The following is a 17,107-nucleotide window of genomic DNA, read 5'->3' on the forward strand; positions in this document are numbered from 1 at the left end:
CCAACTCCCCAAATGGCAAGGGAAGCTATGCATGAAGTCCTACCCATAACCAAGGAGGTATTAGCAAATGATAAATGCTAGAAGAGGAAAGTCTATTTTCTTTAAGAGTCTAATCCCTTGTAAGCTGAAGTCTAGTGGAAGGTGTCACATCCAAGAGTATTTGGGAAGCACAAACTAGCCTAGGTTTAAAAAAAAAAGACATAGTTGGGTGAGTAGTGGGTAGGGAAGGAACATGTACAAAATTATCAAAATAATAGGAATAATAAACATTAAAATAATAAAATAATAAAAAATCTTTTAAAAAAAGAAAATCTAGAAAGACATTCAAATCCCTTCCCCAAGCACTGCTCAAAACCCAGAAGATGTACAATCTTTCCCTGCTCCAAATATGGCTCCTGTGGTCTAGCATCTTTTTCAAGGGTTTATTTTATCTTTTATTATATGTATATGTCTGTGAACCACCTGATGTAGGTGCTAGAAACCAAACTCAGGTTCTCAGTCAAAGAAGTAAATGGACTTTACTACTGATCCATGTCTCCAGCCCCACAGCCAGCCATCTGGTGACTTAGGGACACCAGTCATGTCTCTCTACTTATCTTCCCAGCTCATCCACACAATAAGCTAAAGAAGTAGAACCAGAGTAAGCACTCCCATGTAGACTGTGGATGAGTAAGGACTGAGCAAACACCATCACCACCATCTGTAGAATTCTTTAAACCCAAACTCAAATGCCATGTTTACTAAACACTAACTTCCTATCTTCCCTACCTCTGGCACCCTGCCAGACTTCGCAATACTTCCTGTTTCCATGGTTTTGATCATTGCAGGTAATCCGTATTAGTGACAGTATATGGTATTTGTTCCATTTTGTCTGTTTTATCTCACTTAGCGTAGTATCTTCAAGATTCAGTGGGCAAAAGTGCTTGCCGCAGGACCACAGTGTTGTGGGCAGTCATGGGGTCTATTCTGAGTGTCAAAGGAGAGAGGAGACAATTTTGGTGAACATAGTTTCTACCACAGATTGTAAGATTTTAAAAATAAATTATGGGGATGGAGAGATAGCGTAGAGAGGGTAAGAGCATTGCCTGTTTTTCTGGAGGACCAGGGCTCAGTTCCCAGCACCCATGTGGCAGATCATCTCTGTCTGTAACTCCAGATCCTGGGAATCTGATGCCTTCACACAGACATACATGGGAGGCAAAACAACAATGCACATAAAATAATAAGTGAGTCATTAAAAGTATGTCTTACATGTTGGGGCTATAAAGACACACACCCCCAAACTCAACTCATGGGAGTTAGTTTTCTCCTTCCATCATATGGGTCCCAGGGTTCAAGACTAGCTTTTCAGTAAGTCTCTTTACCCACTGAGCAATCTCCTCAGCCCAGGGCTGTGTTTAAACATTTTAAGTCTATCCATACCCTTTGTCCAAAACCTGCCACTTCTAGAAGTTTTTCCCATGGGGTACCCTCCAAATCTGGTATCCATCCTTTCTTCTCCCTGTATCATGGCCTCCATATTCTCCCAAGCTCTCAGATTCGATCCATGGGAATCACTGACTGGATTAGAGGACGTGGAGTTGGGGATAATGCACCCTGGCTTCCGGAGGAGGACACAGATTCGAAGCAACTTAATTACTCCAACACAGACAAGGCTTCTGCACATACCTTAGCTTTCACTCCACTTCCTCCCAGTTTCAGCTGGTTTATCACCGGGCTCCCTCCCTCTTAATGCAGCCCACACTTTAAGATTTGTTCTTAGACACTCCATTTAAGTGTGCCTTCTGTTTCCGTATAAATATAACTAATGTATCCTCCTAGAGAAATAGTGGTGTTCTGGAAAGCATACAAAGACGTTCAGGGGCTAAAGATCTGCTGTGAGGTTCTGCGCACTGACTTCTCTCCTAGAGGCCCATGCTATCAATTCCCAGCAACAAGACAGTGGCTAACTACCATCCATAACTCCCTTCCCAAGGAGAGCCAACTGCACCCATCCAGTGCATCAACCTACATGCAGGTAAAACACCCATACACATAAAATAAAAATTTAAAACATATCAAAGTGAAGTTTAAAAGAAAAAACAAAAGTTGTTCAGGACATCAAGAGTCACACTGAAGAAGCTCTGAAACCAATGGTCTAATAATCAGAAGTGAACTATTGCATTTATGTGGATCACGACTTTAAAGAATGTACACACTAGTATCAGAGGACTTCTTTTCTGATGAGTTCCCAATAATCTTGACTTTATCTCAGGAGAACTTGGGGCAAGCTGTTTCCTTGACTCTTTTGGTACCCCATCTCATCTTCAAATACGTTTCCCCAAGAAAGGGGAACTGACTAGGGATGATGTGTTTGCACCTAAGGTATGGAAAACATAGCTTGCCTATCATGGAAGAAAGGTAGGGTGCCTGAAGAATAAAAGCACGTGGCAATGAAGGTGATCTGAAGACACGAATGAGGTGGGGAAGATGCTTGGAGGTGACTGGAGAGCTTTTCCCCGTGCATGCCTTTTGAACACATGTCCCCTTAGGATCCTGCTGGAGACTGCTTCACTGTCCTATTCAGAGCTCACCGGGATATCTTTGACGTTTCTCCACATTTAGGATGGAGAAAAGGAAACATGGAAAGCCCAGATGGCCCGCTTTTCCAATCGCACATTCACAAGATAAAAGAGGCTCACGAAATTGCAAGTGGGGTGTGGTGATGCACACCTGTAGTCCCAGCACTCAGAAGGGTTAGATGAGAAGACTTCAAGCTGGAGGTCAGCCTAGGCTCTGGCTGAGCAAGACCCCAGCTTCAAAACACAAAACAATGATGATGACGATAAAATTTTAAAAGTCTGAGGACTCGGGATTGGGGATTTAGCTCAGTGGTAGAGCGCTTGCCTAGAAAGCGCAAGGTCCTGGGTTCGGTCCCCAGCTCCGAAAAAAAGAACCAAAAGTCTGAGGACTTTACAGTCTGTGTCTTTACTGAGCCCTTTTTAAATTTTATCTCCTGTGTGTGCGGGGATGTCACATGCACATGTCACAGTGCACATGAGGGTGCAAAAAAACAGCTGGCAGGAGTTAGCTCTTTCCTTCCACCGAGACAGTCCTGCAGGAATTGCACCCAGGTCACGAGGCTTCGTGGCAAGTGGCTCTACTCCACCGAGCCATCTCACAAGCTTAGTTTTAATCTTTTAAAGTTATGTTTCATTTTTCTCCTTATAAAATCAAAATATTTTTGAAAAAATCTAAACCCTACATGGAGGGAAGGAAAAAAATAATTGTATGGGATAAAGCGAATATTTGCAGCATCTATTCCACGCGTGTTCGATGCACTGGGGATACAGCAGTGAATAAAACAAAACCCTTGCATTTGTAGTTTCAGCACTCTGGTGGGAGATGCTGAAACAGGCCATGAGTGGCATTGTAAATTAGTAATAGTGTGGCAGCCCTGAAGTGCAGAACTAGTGGGTGAAGGGTGTTGTTTGGACTGACCCTCTCCAGAACCATCTTTGTGGAGCACCATTTGAATACAGATGAGGGTGGTCCTAACTGAGAGGAATGTAGCAAGGAAACCAGCCACGAGGTTGACCTGGGGAAGAGCAGCAAGTATGAAATCCAAAGCATGTGGGACAGACTTGGTAAGCAGAAGAGGCTTCATGAGACCAGGGCCCCACCAGCAATGGTTGTTGGGGAGTACCCTAGCCTGAGAGGCCACAGCAAGAACTTTGGTTGATATTCCAAATAAAACAGGGGATCACTGGATGGTGGAAAAGTGGAATAACATAGTCTGCTTGACATTTCAAAGAGCTCACTCCATCTATTCTGCGGGAAATATGACTAAACTTATTTACACATTTTAAGGTGGTTCTTTTGATTTCTCTGGTTTTCTGTCTTAACAACAGGCATAATTTACTTCACAAGCAGACAATGAAACATAATGTCACCAAAGGGCAACCATATTCATTCTTTACTGCTGTGTAACAAACTATCTCAAACCTCAATGACTGAAAACCGCAAATGCCTGTTATCTTGTAGTTGGCGTAGGCTAGAAACACAGGGGAAGCCTGGCTAGATAGCCCAAGCTCACCTGCCCTGCAAGCTGATGACATTTTGAGATTCAGCAGGGGATTGATCTATTTCTGAGATCTCTCCTATGACTGTAGGGGGCTAGAAACCCCTATAGATAGCCTTGGGGGCTAGAAACCATGGGTTCTTTACCACATCGCAGCTTCCCCCAGGGTAAGGGTAACCAAGACAGAGAAGAAGATTGGTTTTTCTCATCCAGTTTCAGAAGCAAACACAAATACTATCGCATTCTACCTACACAAGGGAGTTTTTCCCAAGGATACTAATACCAGGAGTCTAGGGACCTTGGGAACATCTTAGCAGGATCCAGCCCCAACAGCCATTTCCTCCAAGCAATTGATCCACCAAAGCATAGGCATATCGGAATGGAAGACTAGTTTCTAACACATGCCTCTGACAGACTTGAGCACCGCCCAGCACAGTCAACTGCTGGCTTTTCTCCTCTCGTTGACTCATTCCCTTGGCATCCATGCCGACTGACATTACATTCTTCTTCACTCCACATATTATACATTGGTTAGGCTTGTGGTCTCCCTCCCTCCTTTCTCTCTCCCTCCCTTTCATGAAAATCTCATAATCTCCACAGACAACTACACCACTTTCTAGCTGCTTACCTCCTAAGATATCCTGATAATAGGATCCCAGAATACCCACAAACCCAGCAGACACGAGGTCAAGCAGGCTTATGGGAGATGAGGGATCAGAGACCAGAGAAGAGGAAGGCAATTACAGATGTTCGATACTGCCTTATATAGTTATCTTAGTTTGATGGTAAAATGCTTGAAGGCAGGTATCAGATCCTCAGAGCTCTACAAGCAGATTCCACTGTTAAATAATCCCCTGAAGAAGGTGCTCCTGTACTAAAAGAAATTTGGATTTACAAAATAAATAAATAAATAAATAAATAAATAAATAAATAAATAAAGAGGTAGCAATAAGGACTGGAGAGACTGCTTAGGGGTTTAGTACACATTTTGGGTCATTTTGGTTCTCAGTACTCACTACTCATCAGCACTGACAGGCTCATCTAGGACTCTCCTACCCTGGGTGATCTGGCATCTTCTGGCTTCTAGAGGCATTGCTTGCGCTCATGGACACACACACACACACACACACACACACACACAAACACAAACACACACACATACACTCACACACATAACACACACACATACACTCACACATAACACACACACACATAACACACACACACACACATACACACTAAAAAATAAACTTTACGAGTCTTAAAATAGCAGCAATAGAAATCACCTGAAATTCAATCTTGTTTAAACTCTATCATTCTTTTCAACACAAAAACAAATCTTTAGAACATGGCTTCTCTATATTTTTTTCCTTTTCTTTTATTGGATTTTTTTAAATTTACATTTCAAATGTTATCCCTTTTCCAGGTTTCCCCTCTGGAAAACCCTAATCCTATCCCCCCTTCCCCTGGTTCTAGGAAGGTGCTCCTCCACCCACCCACCCACTCTCTCCTGCTTCCCCTACACTGGGGCATCAAGACAAGGGCCCCTCCTCCCATTGATGCCCTACGAGGCTATCCTCTTATACATAGGTGCCTGGAGTCATGGGTCCTTCCATGTGTTCTCTTTGATTTAGACCCTGGGAGCTCTGGTGGGTCTGGTTGGTTGATATTGTTGTTCTTCTTATGGGGTTGCAAACATCTTCAGCTCCTTCAGTCCTTTCTCTAACTCCATTGGGGTCCCCATTCTCAGTCCAATGGTTGGCTGCAAGCATCTGCCTCTGTATTTGTCATGCTCTGGCAGAGCCTCTCAGGAGACAGCTATATCAGGCTCCTGTCAGCATGCACTTCTTGGCATCAGCAATAGTGTCTGGGTTTGGTGGCTGCATGTGGGATGGATCCCCATGGTGAGGCAGTCTCTGGATGACCTTTTCTTCAGTCTCTGCTCCACATTTTGTCTCCTTTTTGTCTCCTGTGTGTATTTTGTTCCCCCTTCTAAGAAGGACTGAAGTATGCACACTTTGATCTTCCTTCTTCTAGAGGTTCACATGGTCTGCGAATTGTATCTTGGGTGTTCCTGATTCACACAACCACTTTGGCGATTTTCTAAATCTCCATTCTTACCTTTTTACTCCTGGTTGTCCTTTCTGGGCCCTCTTCTACCCAAGGGACTTCCTCTCTTGCATACAAGTTACATATGCCTTATCCCAAAAGGTTAGGATGAGTGTTTCTGACTTGGGACCATATGCATGCATGTAATGAAGTATCTTGGGGGTGATCCTATCCATAAAGCTGCTGAAAGTGATTTTATAAAATGTGTTCATAGGCCTCTGTTTTGGCTGCACACTGTCACATGAGATGAGGTGCCAAAATTCTACTTGGGGCATTGTGCCTGCGCTCAAGAAGATTTGGTTCAGGGTCAGATTTCTGAGTTTAGATCTCCAGTTTGGGGGCACTCAATTTGTGCGACTTTACTCTGACTCCTATGTTTTACCTGGTATCTCTCAAGACAGAGGTTCATCCCATCTCTTCATACTCTTTTAGCCAAGGATGCTTATGGATAATGCTTCTCCCCACACCAAATTACAGTTTCGAGGCTGTCTTCTCCAATGGGAGAGGTTCTATGCCAGCCGAGAGTGTGAAAGACAGGGACTACCTGAAATCTCAGTAGATGCATTTTATGAGAGCCTAAATTTAAGCAAAAATCAGTTTCTTTAGAGTAAATGAATTAGAAAGGAAGTGTCAGAATGGACTGCCCATTATCTGAGTCACTTCTGAATACATTAGCATTAATTAATATATACATGCGTCTGTTTTACATTAATTTGTGCTGTTGAAATATATGTGGGCTGACCATCTGCCTAAGGGCATATGAGAAGCATTCCCAGAATTTGCTCAGCATGAACAACAAGGTTCACCTTTACGTTCCCTGACCATGTTTGGACAAGAGATGCTTCAACTACTCAAACAATTAGGAAAAGACTTGTTTACAGGGAAAAGGACTAAGACAAGAAAATGATGGCGTCAGCGGCTCTTCTATGCAAATCCCATTCAAATGATGTTTCAGTCACTATCCCGTGACTCTGTCCCTTTACCACTATATCTGTGTGTACTGAAGCTGGAAGGAGAAGCTACAGCCATTGTTCATGTGGCCCCAGGCATTGGCACGGGTGATGAGTGTAGTCTGCCTCAGTGACCCTGCAGGTATGTAAATGAGTGTAATTCCGAGAAGGGGAAAATCAACACAGGAAGATTAGTGTGCCCAAAGTCATGGAACCAGGATACGTGCTCAAACCAGCATCTTTCAGAAACAACTGCTTTTCAAGAACATGTGTCAGCCATCACCAGACAGGGACCCTGAGACTGAGTAGCTCAAGTCGTTCCAAGTCCTTTCTAAAACGGAGAGAGGAACCCAGAAATAGAGAGGTGGAGGAGAAAACAGAAAGAGTAAACAGAGTTTTGGGAAAGTATGTGAGGGTAAGAAACCTAAAGCAATGAGAAAGGAAGGAAGCTAAGGAGGGGTTTGGGGGGAAAGAAGTGACTCGAGAGTACTAGAGAAATGTCCTGCTCTCTAAGGGAAAGGCAATACAAATGAATAACGTTCTTAAAAACTTCTGTCAGTGAACAACCAAGAAATTAGCATAGTTTTATTTTTTTGAAGAGGAGCAATGATTCTAGAAGGAAAAGGGGAGAAAAAATTGCTTGTGTTTTCTACCAGGGCCTGAGATTACATGCTGCTCAGTTCTCCTCACTCCCGGCAGACAGGTTAGAGACGGATGTGCCACTGTGTACCAGGGACTCAACCAGTAGCCTTGCATTATGATAACACAATCAGGACAGTTAGCTGACTTAGTTAACAACCCCAAGAATAGAGTAGGCTTCAGGTTAAGTTTGGTCAGGGTGCATTGAGTTTCCCACAATTCTTTCTTTCCTGTTCTTTGGGTACCAGTCTCATCTTCACATATCATACCTCGCCAACTGCAAAGATATCTATATTCCATGCCTCTTAAAGTATCTATTAGCTATCCAAGCTAATTCCTTGGGTCCTGCTTCTAAGAGTCTCCTTACAGTTTGATGATTAACTGCAGGAGTCTGTTTGGCTAGATTGAGAAATACCTAGGTACCCTAGTAAGAATTGTTTTTAGGATGTGACTACGGCTGTGTGCACGCACAAGAGGTTGGCATGTGTATCTGAAAGATCCGGGGGAGGAAGCTGGGCCCTTAGTGTGGTTGGGCTGGGGACTGAGACAGATTAAACAAAAAGGCAGATTGGTGTCCGTCACTGAAATGTGGGGTATTCTGGCATAGTATCTTGGACTTAGATCTCCAGGTTTGCTGACCTTTGGACTTTAGGACTCCTATCGCAGTCTCCTTCCTAGATACTCAGCCTTTTAGTCTCAAGCTGAATTACCTACGTGGTCTTCCTGGCTCAGAGGCTTTAGAACTTAGATGGTTCTACACAGTGCACATCCCAGGGTCTTCTGACTACATGTGCTCTCCAGGGATGGTTCTCAGCTGCCATAATTACAGCAGCTAATTCCTCTAATAAATCGCTCATATATCCTGCTGGTTTTGTGTCTCTGGAGAGCCTTGAATAATGGAGCACTTTTATCTTTTAACCAGTAATTGTAAACAGAGGGCTGATGTCTGGCTTATTGTTTTGTCAACTTGACATAAGCCAGAGTCATTTGGGAACAGGGACTCTCAACTGAGAAAACGCCTCTATAAGATTGGCCTGTAGGCAAATCTGTTGAGCATTTCTTTTCTTTTTCTTTATTTAAAAATTTTGATGCAGTATTTTTATCATGTTTCCCCCTCCCCTAACTCCTCCCAGATCTTCTAATCCTCCCTCCCCACCCAACTTCACGTTCTCCCACTCTCTTCTTAAAAAAAAATTCGCAAAAACAAAAATAAAAGCAAACAAAACCAATATGACAAAAAATGCCAAAACAAAGAAAACACACGCGCGCGTGCGCGCGCACACACACACACACACACACACACACACACACACACACACACACACGTGGAACCATTTTGTGTTCCAACTACTCCTAGAAAGGGGGCCTGCCCTGGAGTGTGGTTAACATACTTAGTGACACTCCATCAGAGAAAAGTGATTTTTACTTCTGCCAACAGGTATCAGTCACAAATTGCTTTTTGGTTAAAGATTGGACCCAGTGCTCACTTTGCCCTCTCAGTGCTGGGACACCATTTGGCTTGAGCCTGAGCAGGTGTCACATGGGCACCAGTCCTGTTACATTTGAAAGACACTGTTTCACTGCAGTCATCTATCACCTCTCGCTCTTACAATCTTTCTACCTCTTCTTCCACATAGACCCCTGATCCTTAAAGGGAGAGTTTGGTGAGGACATCCCACTTAGGACTGAGTGCCCCAAAGTCGCTCACTCTCCATGGGTCTCTGTGTTAATTGCTACTGAAAGAAGAAGTTTCTCTGGTGTGAGTTGAACAGGCACTGCTCAATGGGTACAATGATTAAGCAGTATTTCTTTGCTGTGTTCCTTTAGCAGGATAATAGTAGTATGTTTTTCTTCCAGGCCTACAACCTATCTAGTCTCAGGTTTTTTGACAGCTATACCAGTGTCATATATGAGTTGTAACATATAGGGAAGACCTAATCAAAAGGTGATTGGTTACTGTAATAACAGTTGTGTCACTGTTACACCAGAGTATCTTATGGGAAGGTTGCTGTGGAGGGTTACATGATTTGTAGCTAGGTGATATTGATGATAACATTTATTTTCCGATATTGTGCAGTATACCTTCCAGTACTGTGAACACTATTCAGGAGGGCTAAAGCTTCTTAGTACCAGCTTGTTAAGAATTTTCTTGCTTAAGGGTTAATGTGGGTGTTGCCATTCCTGGGAAAGCCACAAGGAGCAATTCCATAAGCAATGTTCCTCTATGGCTTCGGCTCTAGATTCCTGTCTAGAGTTTCTGTCCTGACTTACTTCGATGATGGGGATGGACCCAGAAGCTGAAGTTGCTTTCCTCTCCGAGTTGCTTTTAGTCATGTGTTTTTCACAGCACTAGAAACTCTAACTAATACAGAAATTGTACCAGACGATAGGATACTGCTGTGACAGACTTGACCATGTGTTTTGGGAAGATTATGGAAGGACTTTAGAACTCTGCACAAGAAACGTCATTGAGTGTTCCAAATTTGGGGAGATGTTGTGGAAACTTGGGGATAATGCTGAGATCAATTCAGATAGCAGAGGCCTGGCTTGCGAAGTTTCAGAGGAAAGCGAAGACCATATAAGGGCCATTTGGGTGATGTTATATGCTAAGAATCTGTGGTGTCTGGTCAGTAGAGCTCAAGAGTTGGCTGCGATGGACAGGTGACCACTGGAGTAAAATCTTTGCTTTACTGGGATAATTGATACAGGTTGCCTGAAGTTGAGAAGTTAGTGGTGGGTGAGAAGAAGTGATTCTTACTGAGGTGAAATCTTTGAAGAATTGTTTCCTCAGAGACAGCACACAGAAACTGGGTCCAGAGGGGGCAAAACTTGGTAATATGTAAGAGTCCTTCAGGTAGTACTGGTTTCGAACGCATGAAAAGGTGTGGATGGCAGCCGAGGCTTGGCACCGTGATAGGCCAGGAGAGGCCAGTGGTGAAGGTGCAGCCTCAGACACGAGCTGTATAGGAAAGCAGGCTGAGCAGCTATGAGGTGCACGCCAGTAAGCAGCACTCCTCCACAGCTTCTGATTCAGTTCTTGCCTGTAGGTTCCAGGCAATTCCTACTCTCACTTCCTTCAATGCTTGCCTGTGTTGTGAAATTTTAAACTGAAATAAACCCTTTCCTTCCCAAATTGTTTTTGGCCATGGTGTTTTGCCACAGCAATAGAAACTATAAATACAACAGCTGGCTTACACTGGTAACTCGAGCCTTGTCTACATAGCTTATCTCTTATTGTGGTAGAGCACTGGTTTCCTAAAATGCTATAAGTCATGAATAACTATAGTATCAGATAAATATCAAGGTAATTAATTAAAAATGGGTGGACATTCAGGTAGAAATCACCTGTCTGCCATAGCAAGTATGGTAGGTTTTATGATTTAAATTAATTATCTTTACTTCCTCTCTATCCATGGGAACAGCATACTTTCCAACCTCTACAGAAACTTAGGTTAAGCAGGTAACAAAACTGTCTCTATCCTTGGCGTTGGGTTTGGTCACATGACATGGTTTGGCCAATAGAATGCTGGTACATACATACAACACAGACCCAATTGAACTGACTGTCCTCTCAGATTTCTGCCAGGCAGCTACCTGTTCAAAAGGATGAGAGACATGGGAAGTAGACCTCAACTTAATCTGCAGTGTGGAGGCAGGGGAGCAAGCCCAGCAGCCCTGTCCTTTGCCAACCAGGCCCCCAGCTGACCTGCAGACTTCTGAGCAGCACTGAATCACGGCTGTACAAAGCTGACAGCTCTGGGTGTTTTGATACACGCAGCATTAACGTGACAAGGGTTGGTTACAGAACAACTAATTCAATTCAAAGTGTGTTATTTTCCTCCACGACAACAAGACATTGCTCTGTCCCTGTATTCTCTTCGGCTCTAATCTAGTCTGGGACTCAGCTGAAAAATGAAGGCATTATTCTCCGTGTTTCAATCTCGAAGAGAGATTTGATATAGTCTGTGGTCGGCAGCTGCTTTTAGAGGTCCTTCAAGAGGACTACAATCACCCCCACCCACCCACACAGACACACACCTCCACCGCTACCGCCCCTCATTGTGTGATCTGGTCAGCCTCATTCAGTAGAATTACAGCCACTGCTGCCCAACCCTGCCAAAAGCTTGCAATATTGAAATGGCTGCACCTCAGACTGTCATGTGATTTCTGTATCATAGGAATTTTGGAAGCAGATGGTGAGCACAGAAGAGAGTGACGGTTACACTCTGCAGATGGGGCAAAGGGGAACGGGGGAACAAGGAGGTGAGAAGCGAACAGATCCTGGAGAAGCTCTGGGAGAAAAAGAATTGCCAAGAGTTTGCCTTCTGTCTAAAAATGCTCCCACAGGTTGCAGGAAGATGTGAAAGCACGGCACCTGACAGGAGGTTGGGGGTGGAGGAGAAGAGGCGAAAAGGGCTGTTTTGCTACAAAAGCAAAGAGGATTATATGTTTAAGCATGTTTTTTGTTTTATTTTGTTTTGTTTTGGGGGGGCGGGGTTATTCACACCAGGAAAATAGCAATGTTCATCAGTTCACCTGAGTCTGACCTTCCGGTGGATGCTGTCTTATATAGACAGTGTGGCAGTTGAAGATGGAGCTCATAACCATGAACCAGATTCAGGTAAATGACTCGGGACACCCCACACTCGATATGCCACCAGTGCTCTGCTCCCCAGAAAACTTACCTTCTTGGAAGGGGGCTGGTTTCTGTGGACGTCTCAGATGGCTGCTCTCCTAATTCTATCATGAAATGTATTTCCCCTCGAGCTGGTATTTATCGCTACATTCTGGCACAGCTCCCGAAAGGCTGCATCTGTACCAAGAAGCTGGGGTTACGTGCAGTTCATTAATATGCAAGAGGGGCCGTGAAATCGTTCCTGCTTCCGACAGGAGCTCGTACACGCCTTACTGGAATGCTTGTTTCTGAAGTGGCCTGGCACACCACACGGACCTCCCTTGCCTTCCTTTAATCAGCTCCATCTTGTCATTCTATAAGGAGTTAAAAAATAAAAAAGCTTACTGAAAACCTCAAGAAAGGTGCTGTGCTGTCTCTCTCTCTCTCTCTCTCTCTCTCTCTCTCTCTCTCTCTCTCTCTCTCTCTCTGTGTGTGTGTGTGTGTGTGTGTGTGTCTGTCTGTCTGTCTGTCTGTCTGTCTCTGAATTTCTCTCTCTGTGTGTGTCTCTTTCTCTGTATGTCTCTGTCTCTGAATCTCTCTCTCTCTCTCTCTCTCTCTCTCTCTCTCTCTCTCTCTCTGCATCCCCCACCCCCTCCATGAACACATCAAAGTAAGAAGTGACATGCTGTGCCCCGGAGCTCTTAGCAACATGCTTTTAGGTTTGGAAAATTTCATTTTCTACCTTATGATGATTACATGAGGAAAGATGAAATGTTCGCTTTGAGGTTTATTTGAGAAAGAGATGTAATAAATGTTGTGGCTTCCCACTGAATGGAACAAATCCATTCTGGCCATATGAGGATATTAAAAATTACATATGTGTGTGCATGGGCACAGCCTATGTGGCTTAGGTGGCATTTGCGGTCCCCGATGCTGAAAAGGGAGACCTGTGGTGGCTTCTTTCGGAAAATGCTGAATAAAGTTTTTCATTTTATCCAGCCTTGAATGCATTTGATTCCGAACGAAAATGAGTTTCCACCCTGTCTGAGGAATAGCAATCTCCTTTAAATCAGTCCCCACCCCCACAAACATACTCATTCATGCGCTCGTGCACATGAACACTCACACACAAATACACGTACACATTCACACATACATCTTACATACGCATCCACAGAGAGACAGAAAGACAGGCAGACAGACAGACAGATTGATTCACACAGACCATGCCAACATAAAGGGTCCCTGAAACTCACAAGCATGCTATGCCCCTTTCTAGCAAGCTCACTCTTCAAAATACCACAGCCAAGCAGAGGACTTTTGTGTTTCATTCTGGCTAGGAGGAATTTTTTTTTCCCTATGTTTTTGTTTTTGCCTGGGGAACTTCTGTCTTGGCTGGGAGCTAAATGGGAAATGATCATCTCGCCTAGCACAGGAAATAGAGCCATCAAGGTAGGGAAATGGCCTCATGACTTCAGCCCTGTGAGTATCCTTTAGTGAGAAAGAAGGCTAGGAAAGAAATCAAGTATTCAGCAAGTCAACCGTTTCCCCCACACCCAGAGACATGCAGTCCTGGGCTCTAGTCAGAGCTCTGACATCACATACACCATTCTTTGTTTGCCCCACTGCTGGACCGCACAGGTTGTAAGAGGTAGGATTTTTTCCAAAGTTTTGCCCATCAGCACCACTCAGACAGGCCGACCTCCCCAGAAAGTCAATCATCAGACAGCCTTGGGGTCAGTTCCTCTGCCTCTTGTGAGGATGCTGATCATTGAGTTTGGGGCAGACCTATGAGGGTTTTGGTTTTGGGGTTGTTTTTTTTTTTTTTTTTTTTTTTTTTTTGCTTTGGCTGTCAACAGGAAGAAAGAGCTTGATTCTATTTCACAAATAACCTCAAGCCCCAGCTTTTCAGTAATAAGTAATCTTTGCTCGTTCCCCTTCTTCGGGCAACAAGAAATGGCATTTATCAAATGTTTACTGTGTTCTCTTACACAGACTCCCTGCCCTTATCCTGCTCAGATCTGTACTTAATGAGAGATGGCTACCTCTAAACATGCTTACGCATTTAACATTTTCAACATTTTTGCATAAGGACACTATCATGTACTATTAACTATTAGGATCCCTCCATCCTGGGTGAAGAAACCAGAGATACAGAGTTCACTGGATCTATACAATTACAGTGTAGAGGGGAGGGGCTGACCCTCAAACCCAGGGATTCCATCTGACTCCTGAGTCTATGCTGCCAACCACCAGACTATGCTGCCTCCTTCTGGTAGGAGGTTCCTGGTGCACCATGGTCTTCAGTGGCCTTTGTGTGTGGAAGGTGCCGTCCACAAGTCCATTTCCTCTGACCATAATGAGGTCTTGGAATAGCCATAAGCATTTTTTTCCACAGTGTTTGATTCCCTCAGAAGTGCTGAATGAATTTAAAAGAACAAAAAACAAAAAAACAAAACAGATTATCAACAGTATGTCAAAACACTTAAGGGGTGGTAAATGATGGATGAAAATCAACACACTCTCCCACTGTTGGGGGAAAGAGATGGCGAGGAAGAACTCAGACACCAAGCTGCCATGTGTGTGGTGTTCCTAATTGAGTAGAAAGGACCACAGGATAAACAGTGAAAGCTGTGTTATAGCTGCGTGTTTGCTGCTCACTGGTTATCAAATCTTGGACAAGGGTTGATGTGTGGTGTTGCTATTTTTACACTCTCTTCGATTAAGGGATTTAGTCTATGTAGGGAGAAAATGGCATGAACAGATACCTGGACTATGGAAGGAAGGTGGAAGGATAGAGTTAAAAATCAGTTTACACATGTAGGAATACAATAACTGTTATTATCACCAAGACTGTGCATCATTAAGGGCCTTTGTAAACCTAGAATTGTCCTTCTATTGCTGCCCAGTAAGACATTATAATCCCCACCTTACAGATGCAGCAACTATGAGCCAACAACATTATAACATGCTCAAGGTCACAGAGCTAATAAGGGACTGGGCTGGGACAGAAATCCAGGTCATTCTGTTTCTATGGTCCACCCTCAGGAGCAAGAGTGGCCGAGTGCCACTACATTCCTTAGGTAAGGCCCCTCCTAGGAAGCTGTGTCATTTTGACTCCCATAAGCACCGCTGGCCTGCCCTGAGGTGATAGACACTGGGGAGAAGCTCTCCAGGGTTCCTCTGCACCAGAAGGAACCACTTGGCACTGCTGGTTCCAAAGTACTTCCCTAGCAGCAGCTGTTGCAAGACCAGCAACACACTGAGTCAGGATGAACAAACTGTTCCCTAGAAACCAGCCCTTTCTGCTCCTCTCCCCTTAGACCTTGAAGCAAAATCCTCTTGATAATTCAGGGGAATGCATCATGTGACTCTGTTGTCTCAGAGCCTGTCACTAGCCCATTCACTCAGTGCTTATTAAAAAAAAAAAAAAACTGTCTGGGTGCCATCAAATCCTTTTTCTTCCGTGCCTCTATCAACTCCCTTCCAAATTTAAAACTGTGCTTCCTTTATTATATATCAAAGACATCAATAGAGGGTCGATACAAAGCATACAAGCTTCTAAATGAAGCATTCTTTGGGTGGGATCATTCTATGCTGAATGCTCTTAATAAACTCTTTAAAGTCCACTAATATAACCAGAGACTTAAAAATAATTAAATCCCTACATTTATGACTGTGTGCATCTGAATAAGTCCCCGTCCCTACACAGCTTTGAGATAAGTAAAGCCAGACAATGCCTGGAAAGTGTGAACCGCTCACAGGTAGCTGGTATCCAGAAGCAGCCTAATGATGGTTGTAGCTACACTCAGAGATCTTAACAGAAGCGGGGGGGGGGGGGGTAGGAGGTTGGAGGGTGTGCCCAGAGTGTTCCCTTCCTCACATCCTCCAAGCACTTGCCAGAGCCTACCATCAATCAATCAATCAATCAATCAGTCAATCAATCATCAGTCAATAAAAACTGAGGAAGCCAAAGCCCAGGGAACATACCTGGCAAGGGTCACTGATCTGAAATAGAATACAAGGTGGGGTTGGCGAGTTACGGGAGCAGAGTCAAGAACAGATGGAAAATTACTGGACCTGATTCATCCCTCGAAGACTAGTTAAGACTTTCCTTAATAACTGATTTCTATCTATGCGAATGCCGTGAGTGCACAGACTAGCTGCACACAAGAGTTTGCCATGAGACTTACATCACCATCCTGGCAGCAGTATTTTGACTGTAGAAATTGGCATATGGCTTGCTTTCCTCAGTGAAAAACCTCGTGGGGTGGATGCATGCTCTGTCTGAATCGAAGCCACACCATGGCTCTGCCGTCTTCTCCTTCCTTCTGCCATGGGGTCTGTGATACACCCCATGAAATAATGGGACCATGCGACTTATTATCCAACCCCGACACTTCATCCGCTGTACTTTTTACCGACTCACAAAGGGACCCATTGTGAATGTAGAGGTGCTTCACCGGAAATGATGCCCTGGAGTTTGAAGGAAAAACACTGTGTATGTTATCTGAAACACATTACTTAAAAACAAGCTTGTCCTACGTTTCCCAACTTTTCAGAGACCTGCTATTCATAGGGGACACCATGGCACTCAACACTGCATTGAGCTAAAGCAATCAGTGCCCCCAACCAGAATCTTTGTGTTCACCAAATGAGCCCCCTGCTTTGAGATGAGTACATTCTAATGGCACTTGTAAATTCCCAGAAGTGATCTTTAAAAAGAAAAGAAAA

At 44.0% G+C, this 17,107-nt stretch overlaps 1 long non-coding RNA gene across 1 annotated transcript in view; it reads right to left on the reverse strand.

The window, feature by feature from the left end:
• The window catches only part of LOC134483984 (uncharacterized), a 33,477-nt gene extending 16,644 nt beyond the window's left edge, over positions 1 to 16,833 (reverse strand). The window contains exons 1-2 of the long non-coding RNA XR_010061237.1: positions 16,567 to 16,833; positions 12,444 to 12,747 (exon numbers count right to left, since the gene is read on the reverse strand). This is a non-coding gene — a long non-coding RNA (uncharacterized LOC134483984). The remainder of the gene's footprint in view (positions 1 to 12,443; positions 12,748 to 16,566) is intronic.
• Between the last annotated feature and the right edge of the window lie 274 nt (positions 16,834 to 17,107).

The sequence above is a fragment of the Rattus norvegicus genome, chromosome 1 (genome assembly GCF_036323735.1).
Source record: "Rattus norvegicus strain BN/NHsdMcwi chromosome 1, GRCr8, whole genome shotgun sequence".
Classification (NCBI taxonomy): domain Eukaryota; kingdom Metazoa; phylum Chordata; class Mammalia; order Rodentia; family Muridae; genus Rattus; species Rattus norvegicus.